We start from the raw sequence: 16,465 nt of genomic DNA on the forward strand, positions 1-16,465 counted from the left end.
CCTAGAAAGGAATTTTGTACCTATGTGGACAAACTCTGGCACAAAGGGTAAAGAAAGAGACTTATGAACCTTAGAGATGAGTTTTGTACCAGTGTGGACGAATTTAGAGACAAAATGTCAAGAAAGAGTCCGAAAATGACGAACTTTGGATTTTTACTTGCCGAAATGTGGTCTAAGTACAAATTATGACGAAGTTTGGTACAAAAGATACATATGAATCCTATAAAGGAGTAAGTACCTTTTGAGCCAAACCTTGTCCAAATTTTGAATTGGAGCACATTTGGACAAGTAAAACCCCAAAGTTTGTCATTTTTTGACTCTTTTTTGACCGTTTGGTCCAAAGTTCAACCATAGAGGTACAAAACTCCTGTCCAGGGTTCTAAAGTAACTTTTAGACCAAACATTGACCAAATTTGGATTGAGAGCACATTTCGACACGTAGAAACCCAAAGTTCCTCCTTTTCGGACTCTTTCTTGACCTTTTGTGTTAAAGTTCATCCACACAGGTACAAAACTCCTCTTTAGGATTCATAAGTATCTTTTGAACCAAACGTCATCCAAATTTGGACTCGGAGAACATTTTGACAAGTAGAAACCATAAGTTCGTCTTTTTCGGACTCTTTCTTGACATTTGGTGCCACGATTCATCCGCAAAGTGTCACACCCCCTCCCAGACTACTCTCTGAGCCTTGGAAAGGACACGACTGCAACAGTTATCAACCCTTTTGCTGACACTTACTGCCTCATAACTCTAGCGGACATAACTTGGATACCAACATGCAATCTCGTACACAACGGATGCCTCCTAGGCCAAATACATTAGGTTTAAACACACAACATATTTACAGAAATTATATTACTTCACAAGTCCCGATACCCAAAATTTTAGTCCCTATATGAACGAAACATGTGTACAATATTTATAGTAACCACCTAACAGACGGGTTACAATATCTTTGTTCTTTAGTGGCAGAGCAAATGCAGAGCTACGTCCTGAGGATTTGACCGCTACCTGGGGGAAAGAAAAATAAATAAAATGGGGTGAGCTTGCTAGCCTAGTGAGTGACTTAAGAAAGAAAACTGATTCTCATGCTTGTCTCAATAAAGAGATTAAACTTAAATATAAATTTCTACAATAACTGTGTACTACAATATAAACATTTTCCAAGCATAAAGCATATAAAGCTGTTTTTATCATAAAACATTAAACTGTTCCTTAGTTGAGAATAACCCTACTGTGGTTAAATCCCAACGTCAACTGCTAGTCAAGAGAGAACCCTTTTGCTCAATTTCTGATTTTAATTACCTACGTGCATGTGGCCATACTAAGTACTGTCATACCTCAGGTACTTTTGCTCAGATACCTTCTCAAAACTTGTCCTTCAGTATCAAGCTGCTCGGATATCTTCTCAAAATATCCTTCGGTATCAAGTTTCAAGTAAAACTAGTCATAAAATGACTCTCTTTTCAAAGCATGTAAAGCATACACATAGAAAACATGTCTTTAAAGATACTAACGCATGCTTGGTGTATTTAAACATACATAAATAGTTTTTCAATAAACTTTCATACATGGCATGCATTTAAAACATAACTCATGGTTTTCTTGGAAATTACTTTGTAAAACTAGCTGGCATGAGAATAATCCTTATTTAAAACATGGTTTCTTTAAAATATTATAAACATTTAGTCACTCACAACTTTTAGAACTATTCCTCAAGGGTCGATATGCTTCTATTACTGGTATCAATCCTGTGGACATAAAAGCATATATTAGCTACTAGCATAAGCTCCCTTTTGAGACTAAACCTTAAGTAAGTTTTTTGTTTAGCCTTCCCTTTTGAAGACTTTCACAACAACACACCATGCTGTAGGTTTAGACACTTAGGAATTTCATTGAGATTTGGCTCATGCAAAGCTTCCAACTGCTCTTCACAACGCAAAACCACTTATGCAACCAATACTTTTCTCTCTAAGTGTTCTCATAACTGCATATGGTCGTCCTCAAGGCTACTTATGCATCCAAGACTCCATTTCAAGCTCTCCTTGGCCTACACAGTAGGTCCAATGCATGGAAAAGCTCAGCACTTGGTCTATCCAAGCGTTTCCTTCGAGCTATCAGCTTACTCAACTCAAACAGTTGCCTGCTTGTTCATGAAATTCCAGATTCATCTTACGAAATTAATAACTCGAATTAGAGCTCATCTCAAGACATTTTCTTCTATAGACTTGTTAAGAATTGTCTTAGAAATCTTACCTCAAAATTTCAGCTTCAGACTCTTTATGGTCTGTTCTAGAGACTCAATTCTTTAACAATAGCCCGAATTCACCCGAGAACAGAACCTCTAGTCCTTTTTCTCCTTCTCCGTCCTTAATCCAATGAAGACTTCTTCCGACAGCATCACCTCTAAAAGTAGACTCTCAGATCTTTCCAACGACACCAAGAACTCTAAATTTTCCTAGAGGAATTGATCACACTGATCGTTTGAAGTTCGACCTCCCCTTTTTATACTATTTTCCACTGCCTCCCATTAAATGCTAGCCCGACACCTTCAACTTTCATAGAGTTGAATCCGGTGCTAGGGACATCTGGTAATTTTAATCGGTGATTAATGTCGATCAAACAAGTCCAATCGTTTAGCTCACTACCCCATCGTTTAGATCATTGTTTAGTGATCTCACGCTGATGCTTGTCACTCGACGATCTCGCCCAATGCATAGCACACTGATGCCCATCGTGTAGCGTTGATGCCCATCGTCTAGTGCAACACGGCTATCGTCTAGGGGCCACGCTCATCTCTTAGCGCCATCGCCCAGCGTCATCGTCTAGCGCTGGTGCGATCATATAGTTCCAATGCCCCATCGCTCAATGCTATCGTTCAATGCATATCGCTATCGTTTAGCACGATCCTTCGCATCGTCTACTGCTGCACTTTGCTGCGCGATCTCTACCATATCGCTTAGCTCTACGCATTTTCTACACGATCGTCCAGCGCCCACGTACACGATTGCCTACCTCATCGTGTAGCGTCGCTCACTTATTAGACGATCACATACCCCATCGTGTAGCGCCGCACATTTGCTATGCGATCGTCTACCTCATCGTGTAGCGCTGCTCACTACTACACGATCGACCAGTGCAAAACTCCAATGCTCAGCGCCCATGTCCGGCACACTTGGGGCTGTCGGATGCTTTGCGTCTCAAGACATTGACTGCTGCATGCTTTCCTAACTTCTCAAGACAGTGGCTACCGCATGATTTCCCATGCATATCTTTTCTCTTGGCCACACTTTGGCTTCCTTCAATGCCCAAATAACCTCTCAAATGAGCAAGGCCAATGCATGGCACAACACTTAACCAATTTTCTAGCCTCCAACACATGTGTTATACTTAGCCAATTTTTCAAGCTTTACCCAAGAGTCAAGCTTTCAAATTCAAACTTTTCTTCTAACTTTTCACCATTTTCTCTACAATTACACATTAATTCTCACATCAACCTACTCACCACATTGGTCTCAGTAGGGAACATTCTCAAGTAGAGAAATTACGGCTCCAAGTTCACACAAAGGTACAAAACTCCCTTCCAGGGCTAATAAGTACCTTCTGAACCAAAGGGTTCATAAGTATATTTTGAACCAAACTTCTTCCAAATTTAAACATGGAGATCATTTCGACAAGTAGAAACCCAAAGTTCGTCCTTTTAGTCTCATTCTTTAACCTTTGTGCCGAAGTTCGTCCACATAGGTACAAAATTCATTTCTAGGGTTCATAAGTACCTTTTGAAGCAAAGTTCGTCCAAATTTTGACTTGGAGCACATTTTGATAAGTAAAAACCCAAAGTTCGTCCTCTTCGAACTCTTTCTCGAACTTTTGTCTCTAAGTTAGTCCACACTGGTACAAAACTCCTTTAAAGGGTTAATAAGTATCTTTCGAACCATACTTCTTCCAAATTTGAACATAGAGAACATTTCGACAAATAGAAACTCAAAGTTCGTCCTTTTTAGTCTTGTTCTTTACCCTTTGTGCCAAAAGTTTGTCCACACAGGTACAAAATTTCTTTCAAGCATTCATCAGTACGTTTTGAACCAAACTTCGTCCAAATTTTAAATTGGAGCACAATTCAACAAGTAGAAATCCAAAGTTCATCATTTTTGGATTGTTTCTTGACCTTTTGGTCCAAAGTTCATCCATCCAGAAACCCAAAGTTCATCCTTTTCGGACCCTTTCCATAACTTTTCTTTCAAAGTTCGTCCCCACTTGTACAAATCTCCTCTGGTTCACAAGTATCTTTTGAACAAAACTTCTTCCAAATTTGGTCTTGGAACAAATTTCGACAAGAACCCAATATTCGTCCTTTTAAGTCTCTTTCTTTACCCTTTATACCAAAGTTCGTCCACATAGTTACAAAATTTCTTTCTATGGTTCATAAGTACCTTTTGAACAAAACTTCTTCAAAATTTTGACTTGGAGCACATTTCGACTAGTAGAAACCCAAAGTTCGTCTATGTTGGACTCTTTCTTGACAGCACATTTTGATAAGTACAAACCCAAAGTTCGTCCTTTGCGGACTCTTTCTTGACCTTTTGTATAACTTCGTCCACACTGGTACAAAAGACCTCTCTAGGGTTCATAAGTATCTTTTGAACCAAACTTCTTCCAAATTTGAACTTGGAGCACATTTCGAAAGTAGAAACCCAAAGTTCGTCCTTTTTAGTCACGTTCTTTACCCTTTCTGCCCAAGTTCGTTAACATAGGTAAAAATTTCTTTCTAGGGTTTATAAGTACCTTTTGAACCAAACCTCGTCCAAATTTTGAATTGGAGCACATTTGGACAAGTAGAAACCCAAAGTTCATCATTTTTGGACTCTATCTTGACCTTTTGGTCCAAAGTTCAACCAAACTCCTGTCCAGGGTTCATGAGTAACTTTTAGACCAATCTTTGATCAAATTTGGACTGAGAGCACATTTTGACACGTAGAAACCTAAAGTTCGTCCTTTTTGGACTCTTTCTGGATCTTTTGTGTCAAAGTTTATCCACATAGGTACAAAATTCCTCTCTAGGATTCATAAATATCTTTTGAACCAAACTTCGTCCAAATTTGGACTTGGAGAACATTTTGACAAGTAGAAACCATAAGTTTGTCCTTTTGGGACTCTTTCTTGACATTTGGTGCCAAGGTCCATTCCCAAAGGTACAAAACTCCTTTCCAGTGTTAATAAGTACCTTTTGGACCAAAGTTCGTCCAAATTTAAAATTATACTAGACTTCGAAATGTACAAACCCAAAGTTCATTCTTTTCTTTCTCGACCTTTTGTGTCTCTAAGTTAGTCAACACTGGTACAAAACTCCTCTAAAGGTTTCATAAGTATCTTTTGAACCAAACTTCTTCCAAACTTGATTTTAGAGTATATTTCAACAAGTAAAAACTCAAAGTTCGTCCTTTTTAGTCTCGTTCTTTACCCTTTGTGTCAAAGTTCGTCCACATGGGTACAAAATTCCTTTCAAACATTCATAAGTATCTTTTGAACAAAATTTTGACTTGAAGCACATTTCGACAAGTAAAAACTCAAACTTTCTTATTTTTTGACTCTTTCTTGACCTTTTGGTCCAAAGTTCATCAATATAGAAACCCAAAGTTCGTCCTTTTCAAACTCTTTGTTCACCTTTTGTATCTAAGTTCGTCCACACTGGCACAAAACTCCTCTACAAGGTTCATAAGAGTCTTTCGAACCAAACTTCTTCCAAATTTTGTCTTGGAGCACATTTCGGCAAGTAGAAACCCAATGTTCGTCCTTTTAAGTCTCTTTCTTTACCCTTTGTGCCAAACTTTGTCCACATAGGTACAAAATTCCTTTCTACGGTTCATAAGTACCTTTTGAACAAAACTTCCTCAAATTTTGGCTTGAAGCACATTTCGACAAGTAGAAACCCAAAGTTCGTCTATGTTGGACCTTTCTTGACCATTTGTGTCCAAAGTTCATCCATACAGGTACATAACTCCTGTCTAGGGTTCATAAATAACTTTAAAACCAAACTTCGACCAAATTTTGACAGAGAGCACATTTCGACACGTAGTTCACAAAGTTCATCCTTTGCAGACTCTTTCCTAACCTTTTATGTCAAAGTTCGTCCACACAGGTACAAAACTCCTCTCTAGGGTACATAAGTATCTTTTGAAACAAACTTCGTCCAAATTTTTACATGGAACAAATTTCAACAAGGAGAAACCCAAATTCATCCTTTTCGTACTATTTCTTGCCATTTTGTGCCAAGGTTCATCCACACGGGTAGAAAACTCATTTCCACGGTTCATAAGAATCTTTTGAACCAAAGTTTGTCCAAATTTGGAATTATAGAATACTTCGACATGTAAGAACCCAAAGTTCGTCCTTTTTGGACTCTTTCTTGACCTTTTGTGTCTAACTTCATCCACACTGGTACAAAACTCCTCCCTAAGGTTCATAAGTATATAACTTCATCCACACAGGTACAAAACTCCTCTCTAGGGTTCATAAGTATCTTTTGAACCAAACTTCTTCCAAATTTGAACTTAGAGCACATTTTGACAATTAGAAACCCAAAATTCGTCTTTTTTAGTCTCTTTCTTTACCTTTTATGCCAAAGTTCGTCTACATAGATACATTGCTTTCCAGGGTTCATAAGTACCTTTTCAACCAAACTTCGTCACAATTTTGACTTGGAGCACCTTTTGAGAAGTAGAAACACAAAGTTTATCATTTTTTAACTCTTTCTTGACCTTTGGTCCAAAGATCATCCATACAGGTACAAAACTCTTGTCATGGGTTCATTGTAACTTTTAAACCAAACTTCTCTCCAAGGTACATAAGTATCTTTTGAACCAAACTTCGTCCAATTTGAACTCTTGAGAGGAGTTCTGTACTAGCATGGATGAACTTTAGTTCAAAAGATTCTTATGAACCCTTGAAAGAAGTTTGTACCTGTGCGGATGAGCCTCTGCACAAAATGTCAAGAAAAAGTCTGAAAAAGACGAACTTTGGGTTTGGTCGAAGTTTTGTTTAAAAGTTACTTATGAACCCTTGATAGGAGTTTTGTACCTCTATGGACGAACTTTGGCCCAAAAGGTCAAGAAAGAGTCCAAGAACGATGAACTTTGGGTTTCCACTTGTCGAAATGTACTCCAAGTCAAAATTTGGATGAAGTTTGGTTAAAAAGATACTTAAGAACCCTAGAAAGGAATTTTGTACCTATGTGGACAAACATTGCCACAAAGGGTAAAGAAAGAGACTAAAAAGGATAAACTTCGAATTTCTACTTGTCGAAATGTGCTCCATGTCCAATTTGAAAGATGTTTGGTTCAAAAGATACTTATAAACCATGGAGAGGTGTTTTGTACCAATGTGGACAAAAATAGACAGAAAAGCTCAAGAAAGAGTCTGAAAAGGATGAACTGTGGGCTTCTACATGTTGAAGTATGATATAATTGCAAATATGAACCCAGGAAAGGAGTTTTGTACTGTGTTGATGAACCTTGGCACAAAATATCAAAAAAGAGTCCGAAAAGGACGAACTTTGGGTTACTACTTGTCAAAAGTACTAAAGAGTTTTCATTTCACTTTTAGCTTTAGCAGAGATCAGGGATTCCCAATATGTGCTCAAGTCCAAATTTGGACGAAGTTTGGTTCAAAAGATACTTACCAACCCTGCAAAGGAGTTTTAGATTTGTGTGTACGAACTTTGACACAAAAGGTCAAGAAAAAGTTTGAAAAGGACGAATTTTCGATTTTTATGTATCGAAATGACTCAGTCCAAATTTGGTCGAAGTTTGGTTTAAAAGTTACTTATGAACCCTTGACAGGAGTTTTGTACCTATATGGATGAACCTTGGATCGAAAGGTCAAGAAAGAGTCCGTAAAAGCTAAACTTTGGGTTTGTACTTGTCAAAATGTGCTCCAAGTCAAAATTTGGATGAAGTTTTGTTCAAAAGATACATAGAACCCTAGAAAGGAATTTTATACCTATGTGAACGAAGTTTGGAAGAAAGGTAAAAGAAAGAAACTAAAAAGGACGAACTTTGGTTTTCTACTTCTCGAAATGTGCTCCAAGTACAAACTCGGACGAAGTTTGGTTTAAAAGATACTTATGAACCCTGGAGAGGAGTTTTAAACCTGTGTGGATGAACTTTGACACAAAAGGTCAAGAAAGAGTCCGAAAACGACGAACTTTGGGTTTTTACATGTCAAAGTCTTCTATAATTCCAAATTTGTATGAACTTTGATTCAAAAGGAACTTAAAACCATGGGAAGGAGTTTTGTACCTGTGTGGATGAACTTTGGCACAAAATGTGAAGAAAGAGTCCAAAAAGGACGAACATTTGACTTCTACTTGTCGAAATGTGCTCCAAGTCCAAATTTGGACGAAGTATCAATTGCAGCAGAAGCACAAGGATCATCTAAGCCCTCAAATTCACTAATTTTGGCAATACATAAAGCATGCTTTTGCTAAAAAATGAGTTTCATGACATACCTCTTGTAGAACTTCTTCAAAGCTCCTTCACCAGCTGCTAGATTCTCCAAATCTTGTTGTAGATCACCTCAAGATCTTCCCCACTATTCTCTTGGTGCTCTAGGTTGAGTTGTGGGACTCAAAACAAGCTTAAATCAATGGATGATGGAGAAAAACTCACTGCAGCAACCTTGTTGAAGAACCTTCCTTCAAACCAGTTTTTCTCTCAAAAACTCTATAGATTGCATGCCCGATTTTCACTCCAATCTCTTCATTATATTGCAATCAACATGCAAAGAGAAGAGTTGCATGAGTTGTAGCTCATGCTTGGAGAAGACAAGGCCAAGATATTGCTTTATGTGTGAGCTACTTAGGTGATGGATAATGGAAAAACTCTTTTTAACATTTTGTGTGTTTTTTGTTTTCCAATTTTTCAATTTTTTCTAAAAATCAAAATTTGATTTTATAGAATCTATTTTGATTTTAAAAATGAAAATTTAATTAATTTCATAAATTAATTATTAAATAAAACTTAATTAATTTAATATATCCATCTTTATAGATTTAAATCACATTTAAATATATAAATTCTCCTATTCCATTTAATTCTAAAATTAAACATATAATTATATCTCATATAATTACTAATTCCCTTAATTCTAATTTGAACGTTTCAAATTAACTTATCACGCTATTCTAGAGCTAGTCTGTTACGAACTAGTAGGGGGACCTTGCGGACCTACAGATCATGGACTTCAATGATCTGAGATTAATTAGCAAAACTCATTAAACCAAATTAATTCTCATTCGTTAACTAATGGGTCACTCCACTAAAGCCCATAGTTGAACTCCCCTCACTATACATATATTATGTCCACATGATTTAACCATAATCAGCACCCTTCACAGGTTGTTCGTAATAACGCTTGGGTCAAATATCTGTTTTACCCTCGAGATTATGTCTTATTTCTCAAGTCCCTACTGAACCTCTAATGAACAACTGGTTTGTGATCCAACCACTAAACCAAACTCTCTCAGTCTAGTGAGAGGGTGGGGCCCATTCAAGACCTGGATTCAGTACTTGAGAGAACAACCTTTCTCCTATCCCTAAATCGGGTCGGCGTTAACTCCATCTTGCAAGGCTATGTCCCCAGCTATTCATTCAGTCTTATCCCCAAAATGGTTATCTTATTGAGAAGTGTTATTGGACTACTCTCACCGTTTGTAGATCAAAGGATAATCCCGAACAAACCGAAGTTTATAGCTAGCTCAGGATTAAGATCAAGTTAACCTAGGTTATATAGGTGAAATGGTCAGTCTTAAAAAGTAAACAACGTTATAATGTAAGAGTGACTTATTTCTTGGTCCTGATCTTTTGCAAACTCATTGCATAGGATGCCCCCACTCCTCATGTCATAACATGTACGAATTAGTATCACATCGTATGTAGCATTTTGTTCTCTTTGTAACAACTACAGAGTAGGCCGCATCCAATAGTGTTACCAGAATAAGGTACCCAACCTCATTCATGTACCATAGGTCATTTTGACTATTTACTCGAACCGGATCCAATCTTATGTCTCCACATAAAGTTCAAATACTCATACAATAGTCATGGGTCTTAGTTTATTGGATTTACGATTTATGAGATCAATAACAAGTATATTGATAATAGAAAATGTTTATTATTTTACAAACTGCGAGTTTTTAGGACATAAAACCCAACAATTTTTGTACCAGGGTGGACGAAGTTAAACACAAAAGGTCTTCCAAATTTGTGTTTAACTTCGTCCACTCTGGTACAAAAGTCCTGTCCAAGGTTCATAAGTATCTTTTAAACCAAACTTCTACTAAATTTGGACTTGGAGCATATTTCGACAAGTAGAAACCCAAAGTTCGTCCTTTTTAGTCTCGTTCCTTACCCTTTCTGCCTAAGGTCGTCCACATAGCTACAAATTTCCTTTCTATAATTCATAAGTACCTTTTGAACCAAACCTCATCCAAATTTTGAATTGGAGCACATTTGGACAAGTAGCAACCCAAAGTTCGTCATTTTTGGACTCTTTTTTGATCTTTTGATCCAAAGTTCAGCCATAGAGGTACAAAACTCCTGTCCAGGGTTCTAAAGTAACTTTTTAACCAAACTTTGACCAAATTCGGACTGATAGCACATTTCGACCCATTAAAACCCAAAGTTTGTCCTTTTCATACTCTTTCTTGACATTTTGTGTCAAAGTTCATCTACACAAGTACAAAACTCCTCTCCAGGATTCATAAGTATCTTTTGAACCAAACGTCGTCCAAATTGGGACTTGGAGAACATTTCGACCAATAGAAACCATAAGTTCGTCCTTTTTGGACTCTTTATTGACATATGGTGCTAAGGTTCATCCCCAAAGGTACAAAACTTCTTTCCATGGTTAATAAGTACCTTCGGAACCAAAGTTCGTCCAACTTTAGAATTATAGCAGACTTCGACATGCACAAACCCAAAGTTCGTTCTCTTCGAACTCTTTCTCGACCTTTTGTCTTGAAGTTAGTCCACACTGGTACAAAACTCCTCTAAAGGGTTCATAAGTATATTTTGAACCAAACTTCTTCCAAATTTGAACATGGAGCACATTTCGACAAGTAGAAACCCAAAGTTCGTCATTTTTAGTCTCGTTCTTTGTAGGTGCCCAAGTTCGTCTACATAGGTACGAAATTCCTTTCTAGGGTTCATAAGTACCTTTTGCACCAAACTTCATCCAAACTTCAACATGGAGCACATTTCGATAATTAGAAAACTAAAGCTCGTCCTCTTCGGACTCTTTCTCGAACTTTTGTCTCTAATTTAGTCTACACTGGTACAAAACTCCTCTGAAGGGTTCATAAGTATATTTTGAACCAAACTTCTTCAAAATTTGAACATAGAGCACATTTTGATAAGTAGAAACTCAAAGTTCGTCCTTTTTAGTCTCGTTCTTTACCCGTTGTGCCAAAGTTTGTCCACATTAGTATAAAATTCCTTTCCAGCATTCATAAGTACGTTCTGAACCAAACTTCTTCAAAATTTTAAACTGGAGCACATTTCGACAAGTGAAAACCTAAAGTTTGTCATTTTTAGATTCTTTCTTGACCCAAAGTTCATCCATACAGAAACCCAAAGTCCGTCCTTTTCGGAACCTTTCTATACCTTTGGAATCTAAGTTTGTCCCCACTTGTACAAAACTCCTATGCAAGTTTCACAAGAATCTTTTGAACCAAATTTCTTCCAATTTTGGTTTTGGAGAACATTTTGACAAGTAAAACCCAATATTCGTCGTTTTAAGTCTCTTTCTTTACCCTTTATGCCAAAGTTCGTCTACATAGTTACAAAATTCCTTTCTATGGTTCATAAGTACCTTTTGAACAAAACTTCCTCGAAATTTTGACTTGGAGCACATTTCGACAAGTTTAAACCCAAACTTCGTCTATGTTAAACTCTTTCTTGACCTTTTATGTCCAAAGTTCATCCATACAGGTACAAAACTCCTGTCTAGGGTTCATAAGTAACTTTAAAACCAAACTTCGACCAAATTTGGACAGAGAGCACAATTTGACACGTAAAAACCCACAGTTCGTCCTTTGCGGACTCTTTCTTGATCTTTTGTGTCTAACTTCATCCACACTGGTACAAAACACCTCTCTAGGGTTTATAAGTATCTTTTGAAACAAACTTCTTACAAATTTGAACTTGGAGCACATTTCGAAAGCTACTCAAAGTTCGTCGTTTTTAGTCACGTTCTTTAGTACTTCTGCCCAAGTTCGTCCACATAGGTAAAAATTTCCTTTCTAGGGCTCATAAGTACCTTTTGAACCAAACCTCGTTCAAATTTTGAATTGGAGCACATTTGGACAAGTAGAAACCCAAAGTTCATCATTTTTTAACTCTTTCTTGACCTTTTTGTCCAAAGTTCAACCATACAGGTAAAAAACTCCTGTCCAGGATTTATAAGTAACTTTTAGACCGATCTTTGACCAAATTTGGACTGAGAGCACATTTCGACGCGTAGAAACCCAAAGTTCGTCCTTTTCGGACTCTTTCTGGACCTTTTGTCTCAAAGTTCGTCCACACAGGTACAAAACTCCTCTCCAGAATTTATATCTTTTGAACCAAATTTTGTCCAAATTTGGACTTGAAGAACATTTTGACAAGTAGAAACCATAAGTTCGTTCTTTTCGGACTCTTTCTTGACATTTGGAGCAAAGGTTCGTCCCAAAAGATACAAAACTCCTTTACAGGGTTAATAAGTACCTTTTAAATCAAAATTCGCCCAAATTTAGAATTATAGCAGACTTCGACATGTACAAACCCAAAGTTCGTTCTTTTCAAACTCTTTCTCAACCTTTTGTCTTTAAATTAGTCAACATTACTACAAAAATCCTCTAAAGGATTCATAAGTATCTTTTGAACCAAACTTCTTCCAAATTAAATTGGAGCACATTTCGACAAGTAGAAACCCAAAGTTTGTCCTTTTTAGTCTTGTTCTTTTTCCTTTGTGCCCAAGTTCGCTACATAGGTACAAAATTCCTTTCTAGGGTTCATAAGTATCTTTTGAACCAAACTTCGTCCAAATTTTAAATTGGAGCACATTTCGACAAGTAGAAACTCAAACTTCATCATTTTTGGACTATTTCTTGACCTTTTGGTCTAAAATTCATCCATACAGAAATCCAATGTTCGACCTTTTCAGACTCTTTCTTTACCTTTTATATCTAAGTTCGTCCACACTGGTACAAAACTCCACTGCAAAGTTCATAAGAATCTTTCGAACCAAACTTATTCCAAATTTTGCCTTGGAGCACATTTCGACAAGTAGAAATCCAATGTTGGTACCTTTAAGTCTCTTTCTTTACCCTTTGTGCCAAAGTTTGTCTACATAGGTCCAAAATTTCTTTCTACGATTCATAAGTACCTTTTGAACAAAACTTCCTCAAAATTTTGACTTGGAGAACATTTTGACAAGTAGAAACTTAAAGTTCGTCTATGTTGGACTCTTTCTTGACCTTTTGTGACCAAAGTTCATCCATACAGGTATAAACCTCCTGTCTAGGGTTCATAAATAACTTTAAAACAAAACACGTCCAAATTTGGACAGAGAGCACATTTCGACATGTAGATCCCAAAGTTCATCCTTTGAAGACTCTTCCTCTCTAGGGTACATAAGTATCTTTTGAAACAAATTTCGGCCAAATTTGGACATGGACCACATTTCGACAAGGAGAAACCCAAAATCGTCCTTTTCGTACTATTTCTTGACATTTTGTACCAAGGTTCATCCACACAAGTACAAAACTCATTTCCACGGTTCATAAGTACCTTTTTAACCAAAGTTCGTCCAAACTTTGAATTATAGCAGACTTCAACATGTAGAAACCCAAAGTTCGTCCTTTGCGGACTCTTTCTTGACCTTTTGTGTCTTACTTCCTCCACACTAGTACAAAACTTCTCGGTTCATAAGTATCTTTTGAACCAAACTTCTTCCAAATTTGGACATGTAGCACATTTCGACAAGTAGAAACCCAAAGTTCGTCCTTTTTAGGCTCTTTCTTTACCCTTTGTACCAAACTTCGTCCACATAGGTACAAAATTCCTTTCTAGGGTTCATGTGTACCTTTTGAAACAAACCTCGTCCAAATTTTGATTTGGAGCACATTTCAACAAGTGAAAACCCAAAGTTTGTTGTATTTGGACTCTTTCTTGACCTTTTGGTCTAAAGTTCATCCATACATATACAAAACTCCTGTCCAGGGATCATAAGAAACTTTTAAACCAAACTTCGACTAAATTTGGACTGAGAGCACATTTCGACATGCAAAAACCCAAAGTTCATCCGTTTCGGACTCTTTCTTGAACTTTTGTGTCACAGTTCGTCAACACAGGTACAAAACTCTTCTCGAGGGTTCATAATCTTTTGAATCAAACTTCATCCCAATTTGGCCTTGGACCATATTTCAACAAGGAGAAACCTAAATTCTTTCTTTTCAAACTCTTTCCTGACATTTTGTGTCAAGGTTCATCCACACAAGTACAAAACTCTTTTCCCGGTAAGTACCTTTTGAACCAAAGTTTGTCCAAATTTGGAATTATACTGACTTCGACATGTACAAACCCAAAGTTCGTCCTTTTTGGACTCTTTCTTGACCTTTTGTGTCTAACTTTGTCCACACTGGTATAAAAGTCCTCTCCTGGTTTCATAAGTATCTTTTGAACCAAACTTCGACCAAATTTGGACATGAAGTGTATTTCAACAAGTAGAAACCCAAAGTTCATCCTTTTTATTCTATTTCTTTACCCTTTGTGCCAAAGTTCGTCCACATAGGTACAAAATTCCTTTCTAGGGTTCATAAGTACCTTATGAACCAAAATTCGTCCAAATTTTGACTTGGAGCACATTTCGACAAGTGGAAACCCAAAGTTCGTTGTTTCTGGACTCTGTCTTGACCTTTTGGTCCGAAGTTCATCTATACAGGTACAAAACTCCTTTCCAGGGTTCATAAGTAACTTTTAAAAAAAACTTCGACCAAATTTCGACTGAGAGCACATTTAGACACGTAAAAACCTAGACTTCGTCCTTTTAGGACTCTTTCTTGACCTTTTGTGTCAATGTTCGTCCACACAGGTATAAACCTCCACTACAGGATTCATAAGTATCTTTTGTACCAAACTTCGTCACAATTTGGACTTGGACCACATTTCGACAAGTAGAAATCAAAAGTTCGTCCTATCCAGACTCTTTCTTGACCTTTTGTCTCTAAATTTGTCCACACTGGTACAAAACTCATTTCTAGGTTTCATAAGTATCTTTTGAACCAAACTTCTTCCAGATTTGGACTTGGAGCATATTTCGACAAGTAGAAACCCAAAGTTCGTCTTTTTTAGTCTATTTCTTTACCCTTTGTGCCAGAGTTCGTCCACATAGGTACAAAATTCCTTTCTAGGGTTCATAAGTACCTTTTGAACAAAACTTCATCTAATTTTTTTCTTGAGGCATATTTCGACAAGTAGAAACCCAAAGTTCGTCATTTTTAGATCTTTCTTTACCTTTTACTCCAAAGTTCATCCATACAGGTACAAAACTCCTTTCTAGGATTCATAAGTAACTTTTAAACCAAACTTCGTCCATATTTGGACTAAAAGCACACTTCGACATGTAGAAACCCAAAGTTCGTCCTTTTCAAATTCTTTCTTGACCTTTTGTCTCTAAGTTTGTCCACACTGGTACAAAACTCATCTCAGGGGTTCATAAGTATCTTTTGAATCAAACTTCTTCCAAATTTGGAATTGGAGCACATTTCGACAAGTAGAAACCCAAAGTTCATCCTTTTTAGTCTCTTTCTTTACCGTTTGTGCCAGAGTTCGTCCACATAGGTACAAAATTCCTTTGTAGATTTCATCAGTACTTTTTGAACAAAACTCCATCCAAATTTTGACTTGGAGCATATTTCGACAAGTAGAAACCAAAAGTTCATCATTTTTGGACTCTTTCTTGACCTTTTGGTCCAAAGTTCATCTATATAGCTACAAAACTCCTTTCCAGGGTTCATAAGTAACTTTTAAACCAACTTCATCCAAATATGGACTAAGAACACACTTTCCAGGGTTAATGTTCGTCAACACAAGTATAAAACTCCTCTCCACGTTGGACAATGTTTGGTTTAAAAGGTTCTTATGAACCCTAGAAAGGAATTTTGTACCTATGTAGACGAACTTTGAAACAAAGGCTAAAAAAGAGACTCAAAAGGCTGAACTTCTACTTGTCAAAATGTGCTCCAAGTCCAAATTTGGAAGAAGTTTAGTTCAAAAGATACTTATGAACCCTGGAGAGGAGTTTTGTAATAGTGTGCATGAACTTAGACTCGAAAGAAAGAGTACGAAAGGAGGAACTTTGGGTTTCTACATGTCGAAGTCTATTATAATTCCAAATTTGGACAAAGTTTGGTTTAAAAGATAGTTA

Source organism: Benincasa hispida, chromosome 9, assembly GCF_027475165.1.
Source record: "Benincasa hispida cultivar pf3 chromosome 9, pf3_genome.v1.1, whole genome shotgun sequence".
Classification (NCBI taxonomy): Eukaryota; Viridiplantae; Streptophyta; class Magnoliopsida; order Cucurbitales; family Cucurbitaceae; genus Benincasa; species Benincasa hispida.